The 20,451-nt window shown below is 35.7% G+C and overlaps 1 long non-coding RNA gene across 1 annotated transcript; it reads right to left on the bottom strand.

Annotated features, from left to right (window-relative positions):
* Nucleotides 1-18,885: 18,885 nt before the first annotated feature.
* On the bottom strand, nt 18,886-20,180 carry LOC115228230. Its single transcript, XR_003883194.2, has 3 exons — nt 20,121-20,180; nt 20,044-20,089; nt 18,886-20,013 (listed from the first exon to the last, which is right to left on the bottom strand). It is a non-coding gene; the product is annotated as an uncharacterized LOC115228230 (long non-coding RNA).
* Nucleotides 20,181-20,451: the final 271 nt, after the last annotated feature.

Below are 20,451 nucleotides of genomic sequence, written 5' to 3' on the forward strand. Positions count from 1 at the left end.
ATTAAATTTAAGTTCAATATATAAAATCTGGATCTATACTTATTTCAACATTTACACTCTTTTTTTCATTCCTGCTTTATTGTTTAAAATATTTTTTTTCCAGAACAATTTATTTATCTGATAAAAATCAATCATTTTAAATTTTCAACTCCGTCTCAAATTTCTACATTTTCTAAATCACTGGCGGATTCTTTAAAATTTTTTAATAGACTCAGAAAAAGTCACGTGGGTTAAAAAAGTATCCCAATAAAAATGTAAAATTTTTTTTATTTTAGAAATATCAATGAATAATTAGAATCGAATAGTTACCTCTTGAAACACTTAAGTAATTAAAAAATCATAATCCAAAATTATTCACAATTCAGATATTTCCAGACCAGAACACAAAATTTGTTTTTTTTATAGAGTGGGTTGAATTGAATAAATTTATCGACGATTCTTTTCATCAATATTATTGTACTTAACAACAGAGATACTTGTATTAGTAACTTTAAATTTTAATTGACTTATTTAGAAATTCAACCCGGGACTTATTTTAACTCCTTTAAGTAATTACGATTTTATGAATAATCATAATTGACCTCTTAACAAAATACCAGTATTAATACATGTCCTTTAACAAACAAAAGTAATTGAAACTTGGAGAAAGTGTTTTGGTGATGTCAATATATTTTCGTATGATCTACTTGGTCAACTTTTAAAACAGATGCTTATCATTCACACTTTTTCTTTTGTGAGAATATCATAAAACGGGTAAGTTGAAAATCAGAAAGAAGCTGATATGCAACTTACAAATGTAGTAATAACTCTGGTGTATCATTGTGGAAACATCTTCCAGAATCGAAAGATAAATTTTATAAAACACAAAGTATTCAGTTACTCGAAAAATTCAATAATTATATTTTCTAATAATAAATGAGCACTATTCTCAGGAAGTTAAACAAAAATACCAATTTGGTCCAAAATGCAGCAGACAAACAAGTAAATTCAAACGAATGTGTTGAATATTATTGAATATCAAAAAATAACAAAAAAGTATCACAAGTTCTTGTTCGTTCCACGTCAGATTCACTTTATTTAGTCAATTTAAGAATAAATCACACAAACACGCCAAAACATGTTTTATCAAAAAACTGAACAAGCTAATTTTATTGTAAATAAATTTAAGATTAGTCAAATTTTAAAGCAAATAGTTCTCTTAGATTTCTTATGTTTGTGATCGGAAAACCTGAGTCGAATAGGCTGATGATATTGACCAGCAGATTCCCTCAGGACTCCATTAGACCCTCCATTGTGGTTAACTAGTATTTAAAACACAACAAAACACGTTTATACTGTTCGTACAACCGTATTTGATTGTCCAAACACTTTTCTGCCACAATTCGAAAAACTGGGTATAAAATGAGCCATAAACCTGCATCGACGTTTTCGTTGTCCTTGGCTGAAGTCATCAAAAGGGGCAATCCATATTTTCTTGACAAAAAGTTAGAGGAATTGCTATAACACGTGTAGTCAAACAGTGAACTTGTCAATTTGAGAACAGAATGCAAGATCCATCTTATTTTGAACCAGAACCATGGGGATTTGGTCCAATTCTTCACGGACCTGTCCAAACATGCCCGAACAAGCACAAACCTGCTGAATCCAGCGAGGAATGGCCAAGAATGATTGATTGTCGTCCACTGAGAATACAATCACTGCTGCATGAGCACTTCTGTAGTAAGCCCGAGTCACAGCTTGGAACTCTTCTTGTCCTGCAGTGTCCCATAACATCAAATTCACGATTTTGTCCCCAATTCTAAATGAACTCAGCGTAAATGAAATAACTTGACATGACGTTCTAGGAAATCAACGCCTATAGTCTTTTTGTAGATCCTAGTGAAGTATCCCTTGCAATATCGTTGGATTAAACTAGACTTCCCAACTCCCCCGTTTCCAACAATGATTATTTTAAACTGAAATTGTATGTCTTGAAGCATCTAAATGTTAAAAATCGTGGATCACCACTTAGACCATATCAATTTGGCGGCATATTTATTTATTAAAAATATTCAAATTTAATTTAATACAAAAACTTTAATTTCAACAATTAATTTAAGGTAGTTAATTTAAAACTTATCAATCCACTCTTTGTAGCCAAAAGGTCGTGTAATTTTATTTTTTTCTCCACAAAAATATCGACTTGGTTGCACTGAATTTTTATGTGAATAAAATCGACTGGACTGAGGATCATTTTAATTTATTGACTTTTACGTTTCCATACTTTCTTGCGTATTACCACACTGGGTTGCCAAGTTACCCACAATGGTTACACAATGCTCCCTTGATTAAAAAACAAATCCTTATTTTTTACTATAGGTACCCACTTCGTCGATTTTTGTTGACCACAACGAGACAAACACGTTATTTATCGATTCTATTTTTTTAACTTTAATTTTTGTAATTAGCTTAGTCTAGTTTAATTTTTTTTTATAATTTTTAAGGACGTCTTGGAATTTACTGAAAATGTATTCTCTGCAAAATAAAGTTGTAAGCAGACCACGCACAACATCGCCATTATCCATACAAAATTACCTACAGAAATGCGACTAAAAATACTGACGACCTACAAAAAAATCTCAGTCTCACGGAAAGCTTAGAGATATCTAACCCAGAAAATCGTTTATATAACCACGGTTGAGACCCGGTTGTCTTACAGTTAAAGCAAAACTTGGTTTCTGTAGTGACTTAGTGATAATCTCATTTCCGAATATTTAGTTTATATCTCATAAATAAAATATTTTTGTCAGAAGTAATAATTTAATTAATAAAGAGTATATACGTGTCAATATTAGATGTGGGTATGTTTCATATTATTCTCCCATTTTTTATCGAAGGGACCACTAATCACACACGAGGTTATTTAAACATGACAATTGTAGGTTGAATTCACAATTTCGATCGGAGATAAAATTGAGGGGACGATTAAAATCGGACTTTATGGAAAAACTGTTCCCAAAACTGTGGAAAATTTTGTTCAAATTGCCAACTCAACAGTAAAATTAATTAATAATTCTTTCAGAATCCCGGCTTGTCGTACAATTCCTCGACATTTCATCGTGTCATATCCGGTTTCATGATCCAAGGGGGAGATTTCACCCGCGGAGACGGGACGGGAGGTTTCTGGAGGGTGTCATATCTAGGCATGTCAATCTACGGACAGAAATTCAAGGACGAAAATTTCAAATTGAGTCACAACTCGGCCGGTGTCCTGTCTATGGCAAACAGTGGCCCCGACACTAACGGCTCACAGTTTTTCATAACACTTGCTGCCACCAACTGGCTGGACGGGAAACACGTTGTTTTCGGGAAAGTGATTGATGGGATGGTTGTCACTGTCAGTCTGAGTTATAGGATCTTGTTATCAGAATTGGCAATATTAAGACTGACCATCGAGATGCCCCCAACAAAATGGTTCGGATTGTCGCCTCTTCCGCGAGTGTTTTGGAGACACCTTATGCGTCTTAATTACCCTTGGACTTTGGTTTTTTTGTTTAAGGCTTAAATTTGTTTTATATTTAGTTGGTTTATATCGTAATTTAAACGTACTAAATCCAAACTATTAGACAAATCATATTAAAAACTCTCTTCTTTAATTAAACTCTTCCGAATTTTATTCTACTTTTCGTGACCCAGTAAAATTGAAGACGTCAGGAGTGATGGAAAGGTTTAATGACCTGGCTTAAATATCATCTCTTAATAACAACAGAAACATTAAATAATTTAAAAATTCCTAAAGAAATGAACCAATATTAGTACGGACTAATCCTCCTTATCAGACGTGTACTGACAAGTGCGTGAAGAATCGACTGGGTACATCCTATATCCATAAATATATAAACGACAACCATCGTTGTGCCATATAAATAATAAAAATGATGTCATCCCGGAAATGAGCCAATCTATGAGCAGTCGGCATTTTGATCACAAATGCAAAAAGATCGTCAATGAAGGCGTTGATTCCCTAAAATGACAGGATATCCCTTACTTTATATATTAGTACAGGCCATGGCAATTTATCGACCGATTTGAGCTGCAATCGTATAAAAACACCCCACCTTATAGTTGATGTACAACTGGGGCATCATAAACACAAATCCAAAGCAATACACGCCTATGACTCACCACACCACAATACCGTTGGCCAATGTGCCCACAATCCAAGAATACCAACTATGCTACAATCCACGGTCATTACCTTTCATAGGGAAAGTACACGAGCGAGTACCCTGCGGATATCACCAGCAGTGGATACACGTAGCGACTCATCAGTCGTACGCACTAACAATTCACACAAGAAGCAACCTCCATCTCCGCACTCCACGATTCCAATTCAGCCACGGAAAGTTTATTAAACTAAAGAAGGACTGCCGACAATACTACTTTGACAAATGGCCAGGTCAGACTGAATGTGGCACGTGCACATAGTACTACTTTCCAAATCTCCAACAACACAGAGAGTGCGGAGGGGACGAGGATGAGCAGACTCGCCTTCTTGTCGAGGAGGTACAAGAAAATGACGATACTACTCAGACAACGCCAGCGAACTGGCTATATAGACATGAAAGAGACCGGACGTGACTGAAATGCCGTCGTTTGATTTGTTGGCTTTCCAAAACGCGACTTCTGACTTTATGGCCATAAAATCCAGCAGCAACTGACATTAAATAACAACTGACTCACGTGGATCATCGAGACTGAAAATGTAAGCAACAGCAAATATATATTCGTGTTTATCAGACTCTTCAGCTGATCGAATGCCTCATCCTTAACCCCTATCGGAGGGCAGTCACCACCAACCATATTCACTCAGAGTAGCCATTGTCGACAGTATTTCTGAATGGAATGCAAACATGCCCATGGAAATAAGACTGTAGTGAATTGTCAGATTGAAATTCGTCTCGTTGTCTCTAATGACATTGGAATACGTGATTACACGACAATTCCCTCATCTTGTGTGAATTTCAATTCATTTACATACAGAATGGGCAAATATTCCTTCTCTTCGACTAATCTGGGGATCATTCAAAACGACTACTTTATTTCACTCTTGAGGTATTGGGGGATATTTCCCTTTGTGATGGCATGGGACTCCACCAAATGTAGGTAGAGGACTCCCTTCCAGTGAGGTACGACTTGTTTTGCTTTATCCAATGCACTCTAAATAGGTTATGGGACACTATTAGCTGAATTATTGGAAGACAGGAGACTTTTAGTGGCTGTTTTGATTACTCCGAGATATGTCAGATTAGTCCATTTGGTGGACACACGTTCGCCATTCACCAGAAGCACAATTTGGGCCATCAGACCATTTGGGATGTTTGAGAGGGTAATAGTTCTGATAGATTTGATGATTAAACAAACTTTTGAAATGGAATTTCACTGTCAAATTGGTCGATTTGAATCTTCTTTACATAATTTAGAGAATTTTCAAACAAATGTATGTCGAACTGCATTTTTGAGACACAAATAAACCGATATAAGAGGAGCACGGGACAAGAGTGACTGGTAACATTCATTATTAGGGGATTCGACACATTTCTTTGGAACCAAGAGATTGTAAAGGGTAAAAAGAGAGTATAAACTGTATACAACACCCACAAAGGTAGTCACCTTCGATAGAGAAGGCACCATTTATAAATTCAAATTACGTTTACATTTTATTCAATATTTGAATTACATTAAAATAGAATAATTTTATATTAAAATGATTTAACTCAACAATTTCCACTACTGGAGACAATATTTCTTTTGCGGAATTAAAAGATTGTCATTTTATAAATTGCAAATATAATATTAAATTAGTTTTAATTAAATAAAAATATTTTTTTTAATAAAAAATAATATTTTATTTACGCAACTTATTTGTCCTCTTGTTGACTTTAATGTTCAGGAAGTTAATACAAAAGTTTGATGTGGTAAAGCCCTTATATACAATATTAATGACAATAGGCTGACATTAATGAAAAAAATGAACGACGCCACTCTGAAGACATAGATTTAATATCCCCTTCAGCTATATCAAAATTCAATGTCTCCCAATTTGATGAACTGAAGGAACTCTGCATGGAATACAGCAAAAGACTTTCAGCAGCAATGGCACTATTTATTTTAAAATATTACAGAGTAAAAGTGAAGGGAGATCTGAGGAGTGTCTTTCTTTGGAGACTTTCGTAGAGGAAAACAAACAATTTCGGAATAATACTGAATTTTATATCAATCAGAATGGTTTGGCTGACAAGGTATGTTTTGATCATCCGAAAATAACATCTAGTCGTTAAATATAGACGAAAGTAACCTAGACGAGTCATTAGAGCGATTGGGTGGTTTAAGGAATGTATTAATCAGTAATATGGAGAGGCAGGACAAGGTCGAAGTGTGGATTAAACAGATTATTCGTGATAATGTCGCAAAGAATGAAGAAATTGAAATATTAGGAGGCAAGAATGCTTCTTTGCTGGATGTTGTGGACAAGCTGATAGCAAAGAATGATCAACTCGAACAGGCAAAATCCAAATCATATCAAAAAGTTGTTTTATTATACTTAAACTAGATTGACTCTCTAATAAAAGAACTTGAAGTGAAAGAGTCTGACTTGTTGCATCTCAATTCTAAACTTTCTGCTTATAAAAAAGCCATGGAGGAAGCAGAGGAGTCGTACATGTCCCAGAAAAATGATTTGTCTTCTCAACTCAGCTTGGCCGAGTCCAAAATACATGAAATGAATACAGAAAATGTCAGGACTTCTCAATTCCCAGTATTGCAGTCGAAAATGTGTTCAATCACTGTAATATTCCTGGAATAATTGCATAGGACACGATTAGTGAGTTGTATAATGCTATATGTGTACGTCTATGTGTATTGGAAACTAAGATTGGTCAGCTGGACAACTCATTTTCACTTTTAATGTCAAGATGTAAGTTGTCGGCGTCCAAGTGGAGTCAGATTGGAGAGAAATACACCAATTTAAAACTCGACACTTCCAAATCAGTAGAAAATGTCTTTGGTCGATTGTCTGAGATGGAAGAGCAATTGAAGAGGCAAGCGGAGACAGTGGATACCCTGGAATCTCGAATCAGTCAAAATTATGGGACACTGAGAACACACTATGTGGGGGTTCTCCAACAAAAGACTGATTTGCTGCGTGAATCTCAGGAGAAGATAAAGGAGGTTGAAGATGACTTCCAAAGTCAAGTCACGGAGGCCATTCAGAATTATGAGCGGGCAATATCCTTGCTCAGAGAAGAAAATGATAGAGAGAAGGACAAGATGAGAGTGGATTACAACACGTGTGTAGCTCAAAATAGGGAGTATGCCGACCAAATAGTCAAACTACAACAAATGAACGAGGATCGTGCAGAGCCTTTGGGTATTCCCGTCGAGTCAAGTCAGGCGGGAGTGCAGACTGGAGAGGACTTGTATCCTCGGTTGAGAGACGCGTTGGAGTCCTCTCTCCAGCCATATCTGCCAATTGTTTTGGGAGACGTGGAGGAAGACAGAATCACGCGAATGATTGGAGGATTGAATGACCTGTTGGCAGATATAGCAATATATCGAGAGTTTTTCGACGAGAATGTGAGTTGTTCTTTATTAATAAATAACGTAGACACAACACAAGGACTCGTACGATCGGAGGGTTGTCTATCTATGGTTATGACTCAGTTTAGGGATGTAAGACTTAGACTGACTGGTGCCAATTTGGACATGAGCAGCAAAATGATCAGCTTTATAGACGTGAGTTTGTGTGAGTATTGGGTAGAATGTGTGTGATATCAATGAACAACTCATCACCCTTTTTGAACGGTACATTGAGACGGGCTCTATCGGGTCACTCCATTCGATCTCACTTGCTCACTCTCTCAAGACTTTCCCTCTCCAGTTTATGTGAGCAATGTTTTATGAATTTGCAGGCAGCTCAGTTCTCACACTGATTCTTATACTTCTCTCACGTGTAGTAGTATTGATGGAGTAAAACTCGAGGTACACATGTGTTGTCTTTTTTAGTATTTTCGGCAAGTTTTGTTCGGGTACATGACTGGATGTGACAGAAGCACTCTGGCGAAGGTGATCTGCAATATTGTGTCTTTTCCCACCAACAAAATGAAGGTCGTGTATAAGTTTAATGGTGTCAAATAATTGCTCTATATTATTTTATATTAATAACATGTCAACTTTATAATTCGAATACATTTCTCATTTTGGATAGCATTCTGTGTTTTCTACTAGAGTTCTGTATTTTGAATTGATAAAAGTAAACAAGGGCCGACCAATTCAAATTAAAATTCCTTCAAAAATAATGTGCTAACTGTTTAGTAATTATGGTGTAATACAAACGAGAATTAGCCACAAATGATTGATTAAAAAGCATTAAAGTTACCCAATTATTCAATAGTCTGCCAAACAAATACTCGAAGAAAATTTAAATGAAATCTTTGTTAAATTGTAGCCCTTCTAATCAAATCTATAATATTTGGCATTTTGTGTTATTTCGGATAAAATCAAGTCAGCAATAAGGTTAAATTATAATCAAACAAGTAAAAATTTGTTTCAAAAAAAACTGAAGCTGTTGCATCTTTCAATTGAATTTTCAAGATTAGTTTTTGATGCTTTTCGGATTCCTTCGATTTTATGCCATTTGAAAAAATCTCTGATATGCTCTTTACTGATTTCGTGGTTGGAAACTGACGGCCTGCATTGAAACTACTTGGCTCACCTCAAATTTCCTTGACATTCTTTGTCAGTTATATCGGATAAATTTTGTAATTTGTTTAAATTAGGCATTTCATTGAAATTTGTTGATTTCGTTTTGTCGAGTATTTCTAAGATTTTACAAAATATCTAACTGATCATTTTTAATTTTTTGTAATCCCATATTTTGTCATTGTAATGGCTGATTCGATCGTTGTGTGATTTCTCGATTATCTTTTTTTGTTTTTCAATCATCTGAATATTGGAGGCACCTACATTGTCGTATTTCTCATTCAAGGATTTCGCCCGAAGCTTTGATTTTGCTAAAAAAACTCAGATTTTAACACTTTACATATCATCGGAGTGATTGATTAAGTTCAATTGTATTCATCGAGGCGCATAATTTGCATCTTATTACTCATAAAACGCAAATGTCAACTCATTTCTGACAAATTTTTAATCGATGACGTAGAAAATCACATTTTTGGGATCGATACGCGACTGAATTTTAGAATGTGTTGCCAATGAACTTTTCACCGCAAGATTTTTATTATTTCGAGTATGTTGGTCTGAAAAAGCAATCGCTTGATGAGCTATTATTTTTATGGTGAAAAATAACATACTCTGGAAAATTATTGCGAATAATCAATAGCTAAAGTTTAGGATGTGAATATAGACATTTATGTTATACCTTTTGAATATTTTTTAATTATCGATTTAATCATGCTAACCATACTAAAATTATACCTCATACTGAAATAATCAACCTATTTCCAACTTTATTTATTGTTACTCCAGGATCACCAGGTTATACGGAAATAAGAGAAAAATGATCCCAGACGAAGGCAATGGAGGTTATGTGGACGAAAATTTGGATGGTTCTCCAGAAAAGGCATGTCGATAGCTCGAAACGGGGACGTTTTTTGAAGTAGTTAAACAAGAATACGTATGAAGGAATCGCAGCGATAGAGGCTGTCCTCACCATTTTTTGTTCCCTTTTGATGAGACCTGCATTCAGGATGTCATGTGGCTCGCCGATAACGTGGTGGGATTTGGAAAAAAGAGCTTCACTTTACCTATCCGTAAAGGATGTGCCTATTTCGATCTGGGAACATCAAGTCAAACTCTGACCCAGCTAGGATAGTCCAGCTCAATGTAAATGAGATCAAGAATAAATCTCTTGGACTTAGAACCTTTCTGGAGAAACACTACATCGACGTATTACTACTTCAAACTATCGCCCAACAATCCACTCTAAGGTTTCCTGGATATTCAGTTGTTCGTAAAGACAGAAATGGGAAAATTGGAGGAGGCATCCTGACTATCATTCGGAACGGGATTCCCTATGTGGATGTTACTGACAATGTATGCACTTTGCTCCAGGATTGCGAAAACATTGAACTTGTAACAATAAAAATTCGTCTCCCGAGACGTTCGATAACATTAGTTAACGTATATCTTTTTCCTCTGAGTCATGCTCCTCTCGTACTCATGGATTCTTCCCACTTTCCACACTTAAAGATGTGTTTATATGTAGAGACTTCAAAGGAAAGCATCCGTAATGACTAACGGGACATGTGCGGGACAAGAGGGGTGAGACGTTGATTGAGGACTTTCACAGTCTGTGAATCCTCATCGACCCGGCTTTTCACCTGAACCTCTTTCCAACTTTCTTAATACGAATTAATACTTAATTGAAAATATACATTGAATGTTATGAATTAGACTAAAATTTATTTTATGTGTGATTCTGAAGTTATTTTTGATGATTTTGAAATAGACAAATTAAAAAATATAAAGTAATAATTATATGACCAAAAGATCTCAACTAACTCGATCAGAAATATATGAGTATAAAAAATTACTAAAGAAGTTCAGTACCTATATTGACAAGAAACCAAGAAATTGTTTAAACCAAGTTTACAAAATCATACTTGACAGAATTTCAGAAATTATTTTCGAGGGTGCGTTTTGCTTGTCATTTAATAGAGGAAAACAACTCATTTGGTTTATTAAAACATCTGGTGTACATATATCTCCAATGGAAATGGACTCCGAATTCACTTCATGAAGCCGTGGCTAATAAAAATTGTTTTGGTATTTTTCTAATAATATAAGTAAAGATTTTCCTCCTCAGAATTGGCCGATTGCTACAAAAATGTTATTTCTGTCCAATGCAGCCATCTACGCATCCGAACAAGAAATGCCTGTTGGGTTTATTTGCCAAGATATTGCCAACGTGTTCTTTTCCCTCAAGTTAATAATAAAAACCATTTTAGTGTTTTTCTGGATTCTCAAATTGCTGTGAAATCATTCGAAATCTGGCTGTCCACTATTCTGCATGAATGTAGTAAACATTCAAAATATACTATTTGTGCAATGGCGCCGAGCATATTGAAGATCATAAAATTTGTACTTCGGACTGTCAGTGTCATTTCTCGTGTCAAAAAACGAGTATTGTGTTTTTATATTCAATTAGAAATCGAGGTTTAAATCTGAGCTTTTGGTTGAAACTTGTTTTGATTTATTTTTAATTCAAATTACGGCAAGTGAAATATCAGAAAATGACATTCAAAAAACGCACCCTGAGGCTTTTCTAGAACTTTTGAACCAACTGGGTTGTGGAGATTGTCTCTTCAGTTGTGCAGTCAACGTTTTGTGTCGACGTGCAACTCTTTCTATTACAATTACTATAAAACTCTTTGAATGGTGTTTCCAGCACGAAAATGGTTTTACTAACTACGATGTTTGACAAATGTTTTTATTGACAGATTTCGCGTGTTTACCAATCATTGTTGAAAATTATTTCCAATATTGACCATTTGGTTGAGGCTCACATTTCTTTCATCTCGAATGTGTTGGAATCGTGTGACGACGTCAGTCTTTTTACTAATGAAGTCATTCCACATTTGTCAAAAAATAAACCATTGGTCCTTCTCAGGGTCATTATTAGTGAAGTATTTTTAAATAAATGTATTTTTGTACCTAATAGGGTTAGTTTTGGTATATAACACTAACTACCTCATATTTATATGGACCGCCCTCAGTTGGCTATGTGTGCCATCTACCAGGCGAAGTCTCTCGATTAATGTTGAAAAAATGTATTCCATTTTCTTCCGAGATGACTTGCTTCTTCTCTGGACATCACTAAAACACTACGATTCCAGGGTTTAGCTTTTTTGTCATATTTAGGTGTATTGCCCTGTCTTTTCCGTACTCTGCGAACATGTTGTGTGTAGTGAATACTCCGTTCATGCCATGGAATTTATCCAACAGTATCTGTCGCGAGTATTTTGTATTGATAATAATGGCTCCCGAATTCAAGTCGTGCACACATTCGATAAAGTATATTACATATTTCAGTAATTGTAGTGTCTTGCTCGAGTTGCTACCCAATTCGGAACAAATTCTGTTTCTTCTTCTCAGCATCAGCGCGATTATATGGTTAGTTTGTCTTTGAGTATGATTACAGGATTTTATCACAAAATTGTTGAATTCTGCATTCACTAACCTGGCTCTCCCGACTCCATACTGGCGACGAGCTTTGATTCTTGAAATTATGAGAACAATAATTCTAAGGATCGAGAAGCTCGATTTCTATCCTATTCCTTCGGGGTGTACGACAACCTTGTTTCGCCTGTTGGGTGACCCATACCCGAATAACAGACACCATGTTCTCCAAATACTAAAGGCGTTCTCTTTAAAACAAGTATTGTCATTTTAATTTTGAAGGAAATTGCTGATGTGACTGAGATGATAAAGTTTTTTCTCAAGTCAAATAATCTTTCCCATGCCACTTTTAGCATATATTTGGTCAAATACTTAAGCCAGTATCACCAAGTGGATGATTTGATGATCCAGCTAAGTATTAATGTGCTTTCTTCTCAACTTGATATTTTGTCTCTTGATTTTGAGGGGGAAGTACATCGAGCACCACTGTATCCATCGCTCATTTTGATGGCCGACATCTTTGCTAAAATTTGGTGAGCTTTGGTGAAATATAAATTTCTACAGTGAGAGGATAGAGGTTGAGTTAATAAGAACTATTCTCACTCTCTGTTCCACAGTCAGGAGAATAGCACTGCCCTACGTAATGGCCTTCAAGGAAAACCAATTTGGTATAGTAAATATTTAATCGGCAGAGTCCGCTGCTATTTCCTCATCATGGAAGTCTATCAAAGAAGTAGTCAGAATATACTCTCAGATATTCAAGAGTGGTGTTTTTTCCAAGTTAGACTCAGAACATGTATAGTTCCAGTTATCTGAATGTAGATCCGAGATATTATTTGCTTTTATCTGTATGAAATGATTAAATGTCCTCACCATGGCCTTTTCGAATTTACATCAACCCAATTTTACTGGATTTGTGTTTCCTTGTGGAAGATGCACTTTGACAATGATATTTTGACCGATAGAAATCAGAGACAATTTATTCCCTGTGACATAATGTCGTGGCTTCCAAATCTTGTTAGATTGTTTAAAGTTGATGAGGAACCGTCGATGTTTCCAATTGTTAGAAACTGTGGTGGAATCTGCTTCATCGTTAAGGTGATTCCATGTGTTATAAATTTTTATAGAATGTGATTTTGGCGGAGATGGAAACATTTAAACATGGAAAAATTAGGTCTTCGGAGTGTATTTCTTTATTTGTTTCTATTTTGGAAGACTATTTTCTTCGCCAGGAGAATGTGCAATTGAGTGTATATTGTGATTTTTATCAAAATTTAGTCTGTTTTGTGCATTTTGGAAACATTATCTGATTTGGTGTCCGATCGGGGAATGGAAGAGATAATTGAAATACATTTGGAAACACTTTGCTGCATTTCTTTTGAAGGATTGTGTAGTTCTTGTTGGAAGGTGTCGTTGACCATCTATTTGTATAGATTCGGAATTTGTCGTCACTTTTGTTTGGATCAGTTTCTTTTCGTTTGCTTGGCAATAAACGGGTGAATGAAAATGTCGTGTCCACGTCTATACCTCTTTTTCATGTCCTAGGATTACTCATTCCGTGTTTTTCGAACGTTATTGCATGCTTACGGATTTTATCATTTCCAAAATTGAAGATCTGTCAACATGTTTTGACGATTTCAATCGAAATTCGTGTTTGTTTGCCATGATTTTGCTACTGAGTCGTCTCAAACCTTCTTCTGAACAGTCAACAGACAGTGTTTCATCAAGAATAAGTCATTTGTCACTTCTCGCTCAAAAGTTGTTTTTGCTGATGTTTTTAGACTGTCTTCTTGTCCTGTGTACCGAATACGAATATTTACTGCCGAATTGTGTGTAAATATGCTCAGTGAACAAAATATAATCGCCAATTTGAGCTCTCTTCTAATCCAGTTGTTGTCCATGGAATCCGCTGATTGCAACTTTGCTCATGGAAAGCTGCTACAAGTATGAAGCTGATGTGTGTATTATTTAGGTACTACTTTTATTTAAAAAAATAAAAACTATGAAAATTAGCGACGAGTCTGTTTTTGAAATGAATAATATTTTTAAACTTGTTGTGTATAAACTAAAGGAAACGTTGTTCCTGATTTGTTAAACTCTAGATTGTTTACTTCTGGGGGAAAATATGTTCCGTTGGACTTGATTTCCGCGAGTGTTATTAATTCCCCTATGGATCACAACGATCCTTTTGTAATTGACTTTTTTGTTGATTCTATTCGCAACATTGATAAAGAAATTGTCAGTCACTTTCACGGGACTGTGTATTTATCTGCAATTTTGCGACGGGCTATTAAGCTTGTCGTTAAATGTACTTTATTCGGAGAGCCTCTGTTGTCTTTGTTGTGTTCTCACGATGTTGCTATGAAAGTGATGTCATTCTGTGAGCCTGAGCACATCGTTTTATTGCTCAATCACTCTTCCGTTAACTTGGCAAGCATAGTCTGCTTCCTAATAAACGAAAATGCAAAACAAGACAAATTCGTTGATCACATCAATCATCAACTTGTCACTAATGTTGGTATAGTTTTCTGATTTAAGGCAATGCTTGCTTTGAGTACAGTTGGTCATAAACTTTCTGATCTTTCTGTGGATTTTATTCACAGGGTTTGGTGTGTTTTATTTTTCTAGACTCTTAATTCGGTAGTCTTTATTTTAAAAAACGCACCAAGGTTTGTTTTACATAATGGAGTTTAGTGACTGCCTGCGGGTCGCTCCTCTAACACTTTTGCCTTTCTTGTTTCCTCGTCTTGTTGAGAATGATGTTCCATTTTAAATTGATAATTAAACTAGGAAATTCCATTTGACCTGAATATGTTTTTTGAGGACATATCTTCTGTGTTTGTTGGTTTTGTCGACAGTGAGCTTTTTCATTTAAGAAAATGTGCTGCTTCGTTTTTGCAGAATTTATTTGTAGTGAACGTCGTAAAAATTCTGAGTTCTTTAAATGGTGAATTATTGTCTTCAATTTTAGTCAATCACCTTTCACTCGTATTTAATTCCGTTATTAAATTATTACAAGATGACGATGGGGAAATTCGTTTTTTGATGACTAATTTTGTAGCTTGGGTAGCTTGTTTGTATAACTTTGAAACAATTCCTCATACGAATGTATATGGCAGTTTACAGAAGTTTGTTCCTATCTTTTGCAGCTTGATTCGTACGTCTGATGTAGTTTTTATTATTTTGAACTGTCTCTCTACGATTGATTTCTCTTGTCTGACTTCGGCTTTCTCCGAGTCTCTGTTTGAAAGTGAATTAAAAAACATTTTTCAAGACAACGTGTCCCTTGTAAAAATTCTTTCCATTTTTCTGGATGAAAATGTTGATAAAATGTTGATGAGTTGCCAATTTGATGCGAAAGAACTTGGTCAGTTCAATGACATGTTTGTCAAGTCAATTAATTGTTTGATGGATTGTCTTCACACTTTGACTAACGAAAATGAGCTTGGTAATTGGAATCAGCGTCACATCACTTTTTCCATGTGCCACTCCGCCTCTTATTTACTTACACTTCTATTAAAGGTGGTAAGGTTTGATCTCATGACCGACAACCTTTTGCTCACATTTCGACAATTTAATCTTTTTGTTCTTGAAATGAATACAAAATTAGTTGAAGAAAATACTTTCAAACGGATCTTATTCGTAAATGAGTATTTATCTATTAAAATTGACAGTCTTTTGAATAAATAATGTTTTGGGGTTGTCGCTATGCATATAATAAGAGTTTAGCCACATAAAAAATAGCCACAGACGATTGTAAAGCAAATAAAAATATTTTTCATAAAATTTAAAATTCAAAAGGATTCTTGCATAGAAATCAAATTTTTTAAGCTTAACACAATAAATTTATCTAACAGTAATTTTTAAATTGTTCGAATATCTCAATAATTTTATTTAGTTGTGTTTAGAAACAATTTTCACTAATTTGTTTATTTGATAACTAGAACACATATTCAGCGAGTAGGGTGAATCTAAATTAAATCGAACAAGAACAAATCATTTTTCAAAAAAAACAATAATTTTTACACCTTTCAATTGATTGTTTAAGGTGCTTATTTGATTCTTCCCTAATGCCTTCAATATTTTTGTATTTAAAGAAATCTCTGATATTGTCTCTACTGATTTCTTTGCGGAAAACCGACGATCTGTCTGATAATTATTTTTACCTCAAATTTTCGTGACATCGCAATCCTTTTTCCATGGTGCCATGTGAATTTTGTATATTTATCAAATTAAGTATTTCATTAATATCATTAATTTGTTGTTTGTAAAGTTTATCTAAATTCACAAAAATGTAAAACTTATCATTTTTATTTTTTGATATTGCCATATTTTATCATTGTATCTGTTGATCCGGTTGTTGTGTGATTGTTCGATTATCTTCTTTTGCTTTTCAATCCTCAAAATTGTGCCGGCTCCAATCTTGTCAAAGTTTTTATTCAGGGATTTCGCTTGATACTCGGACTTTGCTACAAAACGTAATTTAAAAACACATTACAGAGCATGCTAATAATTAATATTTAATAAAGCCGCATGATTCGAATTTTTTATTATTTATAGTTTATTAGAACGCAGATGTCAATTCATTATTTATATTGACAGCCAAAACAAAATGCTAATTTTTTATTTTGGAAAAAGAATGATATTGCAATTTTTAAATCTGACTTCATTGGAATTTTTCGTAGATTGACGATAGGTTTTCTAGTAGGAATTGAAATCATGACTTTGGAATCACGTTGGTTTGTGAAGATATAATGCAATCTATTTTATTTAAACACCAAGACCACGTTACAAACCGGACAAATAGTCACGTGACCTCGATGCACTCCACCAGGGACCTCATTCTCGCTCGGTAATCTTTCCACGAGTCCACACAAGGCCGCTTGTCGTTTTCTCGGCGATATTGGCCGGTTTTTTGAAGAAACCGCTCCGCAACGTTCGTTGCTGGCTAGCTGGGCTAGTTTTGGTTTATAAGATTAACGTTTGCCTAAGCTGTACATCCTTAATTGAGCCTTCTCTATTCTCTTCCTGTTGGTCCAAGATAGAAGCGGTCCTCATGATAGGCGGGCGTAGAAGATGAATGGTTTGGAGTATTGACGATAAATGTTTGCCAATACCAGGTGAGAATTGTTTTGGCATAATCCGGATAAACTTCTCAGAATGTTTGTTTTTTGTTTGTATTGACCTATCAATGTATAATTTCATTTATTTAAAACGAATACATATTTATTGATAATAAAAATGTTAGAATAAAGATTAATTTTTATCAATAATTGTTGTTGTTACGCCTGTTTAATCCGATGAATGCAAACAGTGATATTATAAAGAATGCAATTGGTTATCATTACCATAATAATTATCAGAACTCGACAAAAATTTACAAAAAAGACCAACACTAGCCCAGCTAGCCAGCAACGGAATATATCCCTGTTTATAACACATTCTTACTTGTAGCTCTCAACGGGCCCCCAAGATATTCTGGCGAGCGAAGAAAGCTAATAATGGCCCAGGTTCACATTTCCAAATCGAGACCGTTAATAGACCAAGGACTTTCTGCAACACAAGTTCGAACACCGACCAGACCGAACTGAGTTGGAGAATCAGAGTATTCTGATAGGTGAGTGTAAAAGTATAAATAAGACAGCCTCCCCTCACTTTGACCCACTCGTGTCTCAGAGAGTGCCCCTTCTCAAAAGATCTTTTCTTGAAACCAATTTAAACGGGAAATTGAAGGACCGACCAGGTCCACTGGAATTAGTGGCTGGAAATATCCTCAAGTCCGACGAGGAGATGTTACTTCGCCTGAACAGCGACCAATTAGACAAGGAAGTGAAAGTCCACTGCAGCAAAGTGGTCAACAGGAAGTGTGGGAAATCGGTCAGTTCCCGGCGTATTTCACTCTGCAGGGAATTAAGTTTTATTATTATGACGGATGTCTGGTGGACAAGAAGAGTAAGTGCAATCGACAGTACATGGGGGCACTGGAACAGCAGAGGATATATTTGGCCGAACAAGAAAGCCACAAGTCGAGGGACAGCGGGATATCTCTCTGTGACGAGGCAGAGTTCGCGAATCGGATTTCCTATTATATGGACAACTTCACTGTCATGGAACTTAAAGAAGAATTGAGGAAAATAAATTGTACTGTCAGTGGGAGGAAACTTGATTTGGCGAGGAGAATGGCTCTTTCCAATTCCTTCAATCAGCCAATGGACTGCTCTCCTTGTAATGGTCACGTCACTCCTCCTGTTATTCTCGATGACTGCTCTCTCGATTCTGGGTGGTTCTATTAATTTTGTCGACTAATTTATTGCTATTCAAAAAGATTATTGCTGTTTTGTCCACTTTTACTATTCTTTTGATTTACATTAATGCATTCTCTCAATCCTGATACCACAAATGTCTAAAGTCCACTATTTCAATGCAATATTTTGATGGGGCATGCCATTCACGTGTTCATCCTAACTTATAATATAATATGGTCGAGCAACCAAAATAATGAATATAATTTGTCTAAGTGACTTTATACTGTAACTAATTAGTTTGCTTGAACTAACTACTTTTGATCGACACCACGAATATTTAATAGGCTGATTTAACAATCCAAAATGTGCTATTATACTCGTGTGTATACGACGCAGCATACCTTCCACAAAAGATATATCTAAGCGTATCAGATTATTACACATCCGTAACAAAAGCAAAGAATGTAAAAAATAAGTCAACAGCCAGAAAAGTCAGTAATTAGAGCAAAACCTTTTCTAAAAATTAGAAAAATGTCAAACCCTTTCATTTCCATAGTTCACATGCTCGGTAGATTCGCCGAGGGCACAGTCCTTGTCCGAGACAGAATCATATTTTCTAGTTTTCGTAGACATTGTCAAGTCAAAAAGACAATAGCGAATATCCCTCGTCTTAAACTTCATAACCCTCCCCCAGATATCCTTTATAATCGGGGACACCCCGTTAATTTGTGTAAACACGGCCGAGGCGATAAGAGACCGAGGAAACTTGCACGCGTTGGAGTGACAGAGAAAAGTGCGGAGAAGCTGCAAATAAGAGCTTAAAAGTACAGTTGCCCCTCTGTTGAGGTCATAGCGAGAATAACGAGGCATGTCTATTTCTTCAAAACCCGCCACATGCAGTTGGAGGAACATTTTGAGCCAATAGTAGCCAGTCGGCACAAATAAATTCCATTTCAGACTACGGAGAATTCGTAACTCCATGCTGACCAATTCTTGTGGAGAAAACGTTTTTCTTGCCATTTTGGCATAACTTTGGGAGTCACAGACGACAGTCCCCTCAGGGATCACAGGGCCAACCAACCTCATATTTGGCCGAAATAAACAAGCAGGAAATGGCAACCAACTCAAGATGGGGATACTTTAGACTCCTGGACCCATCCGAGCACAGATAACGGTCTAACAAGTCGAGAGCCAAAAAAAAGACATCCCACTCCAGTCGATGATTCAAACAAATCTACAAAACAATCCTTGGAAGTACCTCAGAAAGCATTTCTATCATATCTGCCCTCATTAAGTCAGTGATGTGAGGAGATGAACGATTGACTAGCAATTCGGGAGAGCATAGCCTCCTTTCTTGTTCAAGTCCAATCAATATCAGTTTATTGGTCAGTACAGACGCCTCGATTGGGTCTTTCTCAGGGCATTTCCACTTGTCGGGTGGCTGTTTGGGCATTTCCATCTCCGAAGAGAGGGGTCTGTTTTCTTTATTGTGGAGATTGTGTGTTATTCTGAGGGACCCGGCTATGGCAGTCTTTTTGTGGGTTGCGGACATCTGAGCACACACTTTGTCGATCTGAATCCAACCGCGAATCTAGAAAGAACTAAATTGACGGAAATTGACCGAAGAGGACTTGGAATTCACATTTACAGGTTTTAGTGAAGGAAATCTAAGCAACAAGTCAATACAGGTGGTCGAACCCATTAAAGTCCATGCTCAAAGTGTCCAGAAATGCTCAGTAATTCGCTAGCAAAACTAGAAATAATATTCTAACAGTTATAATCGCACAGCACACAGTAAATCACACTATCGGCAAAGGGGTAAATTATTAAATAATTAATTTAATAAACAACTTATTTTATACATAAAATCATAATTTCATATAAAATTAATAAAAAGGTTAATAAATATGCAATATGGATGAGAAAATTAGTTCATCCATCGCTAAGTAGATCCAAATCAATTCCATAAGTGAAAACCACATAAATTTTTTTAAAATTCGATTAATTCAGATTAATAGCACTTCTCTGC

This window comes from Octopus sinensis, unplaced genomic scaffold (genome assembly GCF_006345805.1).
Source record: "Octopus sinensis unplaced genomic scaffold, ASM634580v1 Contig10079, whole genome shotgun sequence".
Lineage (NCBI taxonomy): Eukaryota > Metazoa > Mollusca > Cephalopoda > Octopoda > Octopodidae > Octopus > Octopus sinensis.